This window comes from Anser brachyrhynchus, assembly GCF_964034855.1.
Source record: "Anser brachyrhynchus genome assembly, chromosome: 7".
NCBI lineage: Eukaryota > Metazoa > Chordata > Aves > Anseriformes > Anatidae > Anser > Anser brachyrhynchus.
In genome coordinates this window covers 14,547,022-14,555,057 of record NC_137701.1, presented here as the reverse complement: position 1 = coordinate 14,555,057, position 8,036 = coordinate 14,547,022, and positions in this window count along the sequence as shown.

The following is an 8,036-nucleotide window of genomic DNA, read 5'->3' as shown; positions in this document are numbered from 1 at the left end:
CAAGAAGGGGAATAAGGGTTAATAGCAATTATTCATGAAAAGCAATCTAAACCACTTTTAAAATTTAATTTTGTGTGCCAAATTTAAAGGATTCTTGAATGCTAAGGCCTTTTTAATCATGCTGATCCTATGTCTTATTAAGTAGGACCGGAGCATTACTCTTTTTTTTGTGACCCTCAGTTATCAAGGACATGCTGGGCAAACAGCCAAGGTAATACACGCTCAATAATAATAATCTATACTTAAAGGTAACATGATGGCTATTACATGATGGCTGTGCCGATTGGAGGCAGGTTAGATCCTCCAGCTCTGGTAACTGCTTGACTTAGCACTTGTTTTAGTGCATGAGAAACATTATAAAATAAAGCATATATCTTACAAGCAGGAGAGAAGTCATGAAATGTAAGCAGCAAAGAAATGGGAAGAGGTAGCAGAATGATGGGGGTGGAGAATCCAAAAGCAGTTTGGACATGCTTTTTTTTTTTTGTAAAAAACACAACAAAATACGGCACTAAAACTCCCCTGGCTCCATCTGCACAGAGGACTGTCACTGCGTGTGCCAGGAGAACAGATCAAGAGATTGATAGGAGTCCTGTTCTATTTAAAGGATGTGGAAATGTACAGAATCAAAGAAATCAGAAATGACAAAAAAAGGCCAGTGAAAGACTATCTATCTCCTAGGATTGCCCTCTAGGGCACACTGGGGACAGGCAGGTTGTCTAGTTGAGTCATTAAGGTCTCAAGCTCTTTTCTTCCATGTCCCCATTCAAACTGTGGAGTTGTACTTCTAGCTTCAGTTTTCAACCTTTTCCAATATGTGCAACTGTTCAGCACAGGAAATACATATTTTATACATATGTATTTTTTTACATAATATATTTGTTTCGTTTAGCAAAAACAGGACTTTGGCAATAGGCTTACATTTCTTAGATAGTTCTGTGGATCCCATGGACTCTCAAGGATCCAGAGACAACAGCTTGTCAGACAGTGGCCCATTAGTCATCTGTCTTGTGACCCACAGCATCCCTGGGACTGGAAAACAGCAACTTCCAGAAACTGTCTCTTCCTTTAGGGTTTATTGGTAAGAAGGTCCTGAAGCCTTTTTTCCAGCTGTATTGCAGGTTTTGTCCAGGTTAGCAGGGATCTGATGTTATCTACTGTACACTTTCTCTATAGTATCAGCAGAAGATTGAGCTCTTTGACTACCTTCCAAGGAAAATCGAGAACTCCAGCTGAGTCCTCTAGCCTACAATACCTGTTGAGACAAGACTTGCTCTAACCCTATACCTACTGCATGTTCAGGATCACTCAAATTTGGCATGCTGGTCAGTCCCACAGATCTAGCTAAGTTATTCTTCAGGTCTCTGCCAGGCGAAGGTCTTTTCAGAGGGGCTACGTGGATGTAGAAGTGGCCAGGGTGCTGAAAGAATAAGCTGTTTCTTTTCTGAATGGGCTAAAATGGCACTTTCCCCTACTGCAAGCAGACACCACTTATTTCACCTCCCTGTACAATCAAGTGCAATGACACTTGCTGCACAACTCTTTTGGAGTTCTAAGATTCTGAACAGCAAAAATATTGTCTTTCATGTGACTTGTAGTACCTCATTTGGTGCCATTTCGAGTGAGGCCAACACACAGCTATTCAAAGTCTTTTAGTGACAAGAGAAACTACTTAAAAAAACACATAATCTGAGGGGAAAGAAAAACAGCTTGCGTAAGGGTACCTAGGAAGATGAACTGCAGAACACAGAATGGACCCAGATCCTCTGAGCCTCAGTTGGCAACCTGCTCGCTAGCCTGTAACATTCAAAAGGCACCACTGAGCTTTAAAATGAAAAATGGCTTCAAATGAAAAGAAACAGTTTCTAAGCATAGGTCTACTTTAAAAACACACAGCACTCTAGTGCTAATCAATATTTTTTGTCTATAACATTTGTCTTACATAGGTTTTTTAGTAGTACAGTGCTGATTTCCCATTTTGCTTTTCTAGAGAAAAGCCATGAAAAGCACTTGCAAGTATCTTTAACAGGTGTTCTACTGAAATACACACTGCTTAAAGGTCACCTTTTTTTTTTTTTTCTTTGACAGAGACCTTAGACTTCTATATAAAGTGCAGCAGGTTTTCCTGAGATGCCTGAAAACAAATGTTGACATGCTGCTACAGTACTCCACTTCTTCCTCAGGTTCAAAACCCAGAGATGCTTTAGAGAAACCTACCAGGAGTGTTAATACAATGATGTGCCAGCAACAACCTGCAGCATGCCGTGCAGAGTTCTGACCTCACAGAAAGCCTGAGTGTCTGCAAGGGCTCTTCACTAAAGAACAGCAGCATTTTCCAAACACAAGAGTGGAAAATAATCCTCTTTGGTGAGCAGTCATTTTTTCTAGATGATAAGGAAGAGAATTTGCAAAACAGCACCATACCTCCAATACGTTAAGTGTATATATATATATATATATATATATTTTGTTTAATGCATTGTTTTTAGGAGAAAAGACAGTTTACTAGAGTTTAAAAGGCAATGTTAAACTTGCTGTACAGACTAGTCCAAATTTAAGCTTGGAATTAGTCCAGCACATCAACTATACCTCAGAAATTTCTAAGGTTTCTTTCACTATGGGAGCTAAGTGGCAATGAGCTTAATCCTGCACTCACTGACATCCATAGTAAAGCTTCTGCTGCCCTCAGCAATGCTGGATCTGACCCTGTAAATCCCAACATGCTTGTGATCAGAGCTTGATTTCTAAAACCTTTTTACCCAGTTTCTCACGGTAACTTGGGCTGGGAATTCTGTGGAGACCATTCACTTGAAAGATGTCTGAGTGAGATTTCTTTCATTCAGCGACAAATCCCCGACTGATTAAAAGACCTATGCTGACAGCCCTCCAGGAAGCCATGCCATCTACTGCTTGGGCAGCAGGCACTGCTGTCAACGTGTGCCAATTTAGAAAACAGGGAACAGTGAGGGAGTGCAATCAGGAGTCAGACAAAGTCCCTGCAAGCTTCCAAGCAGTTCAAAATAGCAGGGAATTTTTGTCTTGGTTAAATGCAGTCCCCAGCCTCTCACAGCCAGCTAGATAAATTAACCATTATCTAAAACATTTCTATCATCTTCAATGGGGCATGGTAAAATGTTAGCTCTTAGCTTATGTTGGGTTAGGTTAGGTAAAATATTAGGATTTTGTAATATGTTGGAGTATACACAGTAGTTCCTCAACAAAATCACCAGCTCTGTGGCATAGACGTGCCTCCAAAAACACACATCCATGGACAAAAAGATTCGGGCTCTAATCATGTTGTGTTTTTATCCTCTCTTTCTGTAGAAATACAGCCTAAGAGATCATGCTGCCTACCTCTCAGCCTCTCTGTAGTAACCCTTGAACCTGCTGGCTGCCTTCTGCCAAACTGGCAATATGAGAAAGGTCACAAAAATGAGAAGCTCCTACAAAAAAAAAGTGTGTGTGTGGCATACAGAAGCCCATGTTAGCACCTTTGAGAGGGAAAGGGGTGTGTGATGAGGTCAGTAATATGGTCTTTTAAAAACGAGCTGGGGGGAAGCACTCTCTAAGAGGAGAACAGAGGAAACTGAGGGTGTTTTCTGGCACACATGATGGAAATTGAGAAGTGGGTTACAGACTTGTGTGGGCAGAAATGCAATTTCAGAGGAAACTAGACTTCGTTAATTCTGCTGCTTGGTTATGTTACTGTTTTCTGTGAAAATTATTAGAATTATTAGACATAGCAGACTCAATTGCATTACCAATAGATAAGAACTGAACCAAAACCACAAGAGGATGCTGAGAAAAGAAGGTCAATTGCTGAGAAGCCATGTAATATACAAAATAAGAGCCAATATCAATACACAACTTATACTGCATATTAATTAAAGTAATATACATGATGAAAGCTCTAGAAAACTGAGGAAAGAACCTGCAGGGCGTTTAGAGCAAAGGCGGCACCTTTTCCTGCAGAAGAAAGGACTGTCTCATTCTTCAATTGTTAAAAACAGTGCTTTCTTATAAGTAAGTAGAATGGGAAGCAAGCAGGGAGCTTTAGGAAGAGCTGGTAAGGACATACCCTGCATCTTCAGCAGGTGGCAGGATGATAACCGAGAACAATGTCTTCTGTTGAATATGTGTGTCACAAGGCTCAGGGGGACTGCTCATTCCCTTTCCTACAATGACTCAGGCTGGGATTTCCCCTAGTTTCGTTATTAGCCTAGTTGCTATTTTTCTTCCTACCCATTTTGTTTCTTAGGAGACTGATAGTCATAGAAAAAGAAAAAAAAACAACAACAAAAAAAACAGGCCCAGTCCTACCAGTGTGATCCCAAGTTAAGAAATACCAAATGCTCTTCCCTCCTGGGATCTGCCTGCACAGAAGGAACATGCTTTATTAGTATAGAGTGTGTCCAGGGAAGTAAATTTCCAGGCACAGCCACGGTTTGCTCTTTGAAAGCCAAATAGTATGGATTTATTTTTTATGTTTTCAGGGCAGTAGCAGAAGTTTCTCCAGCAGAACAGTGTAACTGGGCGATGATTTATGGCGCAGAGCGTTGGTTACACAACAGAGTCATAGAGCACAGCAGCAATTTCCCTGCCACTCAGGACTGTGCAGTCCTGTAACAATTATACTTACATCTCTGTGTAAATATACAAACAAATTCAGGGACTCTTTTTCCTGGGGATGATCTGCCAAGCCTGTTTGTGCATATTCTAGGACAGAATGAATATGGTGCCCCATAATAACTGCTGGCTCTTCTGTCCCATTTTCATGAGATCACAATCTGCTTCATAAATCTGGTCACCATGATTTCCTCTTTTCCCTGTCTTTTTATTCTCCCTCCCCATCTTTCATTTTATTTAACATGAAACTATAGCCAAGAGAACAGGACAACAATAAGAGGTGCTGAAAATTCCCAGACCCTAACCCAATCCTCTAACGGATCAATATCACTAAAGAGAAACCGGTGCAAAATCCTGAAATTACTGAAAAAACAGCACATTTCACACAGGCTAGAAAGTAAGTCCTGCATTACAAGCCCTGTCTCTTGTTATATTCTGGCTTCTCAAAAGGACCAAATACCTCACTCCTTGATGTGGTGTTGAAGCTCTTTAGTCTTCATCCCTCTTGAAAATTCTGGTGCTTATTTTTAGGATCTCAGCCAAAGGTTTAAGAACTTATGTTAAGCCCCTGTGCTTGATATGCTGAATGTGTGGGTTTCTGGCACATGTATTTAAAAAGAGATGTGTTATTAATTGGCTTCCTAGGGGCCGGAGGACTTTGGAAAAGACTTACTAAAAGATATGCAGCATTAGAAAGCAGAACACCTTCAAAAAGTGCTGCTATAAAAGATGACTCATAAGGTGATACCACTGATATTGCTGGTAGCACCAGAGGAAAATTGTCCCAGATCAAAACCACTCAGACACAGTGGACATGTTTCTAGGAAAGATACATAAAATCTTTTACCAGGTTGTTTCCTCAGATGAATAAAGCAACTGAAAGAGTAGGTAATACATGGATATCCAGCGCAAGTGGTAGGCAATGAGAGCATAAGTTCTCATGTCTTGATCCTGCTCTTATTTGTAGATACTGACACATGTCCCTCGGACTTTAAGAAAAGTAGGACTGACACCAATATAGCTGTTCTTAATTTCCTGCTTTCTCCTCGAATCTGTTGTTCCTATCTATTGCTCTCTGTGACCGGGGTTTTTAGCTCATCCCTCCATGAAGCTTGTCTATGTCTGCTTATCTGTTTGCTTAAGCCAGCGAAGCAGTCTACGTAGCTCTTTACCTTTATATAACATTTGCTTACTGTCCAGTGGTATCTTTGGAAAAGCTGACATATTCATCGATCTATCTGAAGTGTGTACAAAATGATTGATCACTAATGCCCTTTCAAAATTACTGACCACCCCTGATGGTAGAGATGAGGACATAAGGGGGGGGGGGGGGGGGGGGGGAGGGTGGCATTACATGTGAACCAAAATATATGGTCAAGAAAGAACGAAGAGACAGAGGCACTCCCCCACATGGAGAAAGCTTTTGAGGTTGCATTTAAAAGATGGTAATATGTGCTCCACCCTGGAGTGACAAGCTGGGGTTGAAGACTCCCAGGAAGGGTGGGAATATGTATCAGAGGGTCATGACCACTCCACCCTTCCTTTATTGTTACAGTGGGAGGATTTATGTATTAATTTCTGTTACCGCAGTTCTTAAGACCAATACCAACGGGTCAGGGCCATGCTGTACAAGACATCACAGCGACATTTAAAACTCAGACAGCACTTCCACAGTGCACATACCTTGTTATCTAGGCGGTACACAGCACAAGGAGGAAGCGGCACATAATGGGGAGACAAATGGGGGGCAAAGTGAGAGCCGAGCCAGGGGCACTAGGGCAAGCTTGCTGCTCAGTCACAGGCAGAGGTGAGCATCCTGACTGATGTCTACTGCAAGCTAATGGGGTCATGCTGGCTGAGGGGGAGGGGAGAGGATCTCATTTTGGGTGCCATCCTGCCTCTGCTACAGAAAGCAAGAAAGTAATAGCATAAGTCAAGCTGTGTGAGTTCAGGAGCCCACAGACAACTACCTGGTGGTCCCAACACAATCCACTTGCCCCCATCAAGTATGGGCACTCTAATTCCCCTTTCTGTCAACGTGAGCAAAACCAGCTGAGTCAGATCTTACTCAGGCTCTCGGACTTCAAGCTCTCTGCTGCACCTCCGTTGGGAACTGCTCAGCTCAACTGGGAGCACTTCACATTCATTTTCTCCACTGCTCTGCTTTGTAAACGTGTTTTGCCTCATCCCTTTAGACAATAAGCTCTTCAGTAGTCTCATTCTGGTCTGCATGTACAGCACCAAGCATGACATGGCACTAGATCCCTGATTACAGTTTCCATGCTTCACTAAAATCTACATGGAGACATAGGAAGGGCAGAGCAAAGAAAAAGAACTCCAAGCAGTTATAGGGAGCACAGAAAGGGGCAAATTTACCCGTGTCCCATTAACTTTTGCCACGAGGAAAGGGGCAACAGCATCTGTGATAGCAGCTACCAAGAATGTCCTTGGTGAAGGAAGGGAGGTGGTAACTGTGGCTGCTGGTAAACTGCAGGGACCAGCATATCTTACAGCCACATTCCTTCTCTATTCACTTCAGCTTTTGACAGCTTCCAGCTTTTTTTGTTGTTGTTGTTGTTGTTTTTCATCAAACAGAAGCAGTATATATCAAATAGGGGGCACTTCTGAGTGCCAGATGCTTCGTTTAGTAAAGCTCGGGAAATACAGTGTCATCTCCATTTTTTCTGAAAGGGATAAAAGACATCACAGACCTTACACATCCTTGTGGGTTGTTATTGCAGGGTTAAGGCCAGTGTTTTAAAAATGGAGGAGAACTAAGCTTGTATTATAAGTACGTCCAAGGCTTTTGAATTGGTTTATAAAAATAGGTGCCTGAAGAAGAAGAAAAAAAGAAATCTGAAAAACAAATTCAACACCAAGTAGTTTCTAGTGTGCCCATCTATTTCAACTAGTGTGATATTAATAGAATACACAACAGCAGGGAGTGAGAAAATAAACGTATTTTCACTCACATAAAGGGACTGACTAAATGACTCACAAATGCAAAAATAAATAAATGGCTCCCCACGATAATCTGAAACGATATTATACCCACTGAAACAACTCAGCTTCTTAACTGTAACCTAGCATGTTAAATTCAATCAGTTTTATTTGAGGCCATGGTCAGACTGAGTCATCAATCTCTATTACCATGGGCTTTTTTTTAATCCTGTCTTTACAGTACCATTCTTCTTCTCACTAGACATTTCAGTTCATTTCCCTGAACCTTCATCAGCTTAATAGCTGAATTTCAGACTTACCAAAAAAAAAAAAAAAAAGCTCAAACTTCCAGAGCAAAGCAAGCGTGTGCTGTGCACGAAAGGAGGGAATATAGCTAAAAAAGGTAAAATATGAAAGGCAATTGTTAGCATTGCATGTCCTGCACTTACTGGATAATAGTTATGTATTCT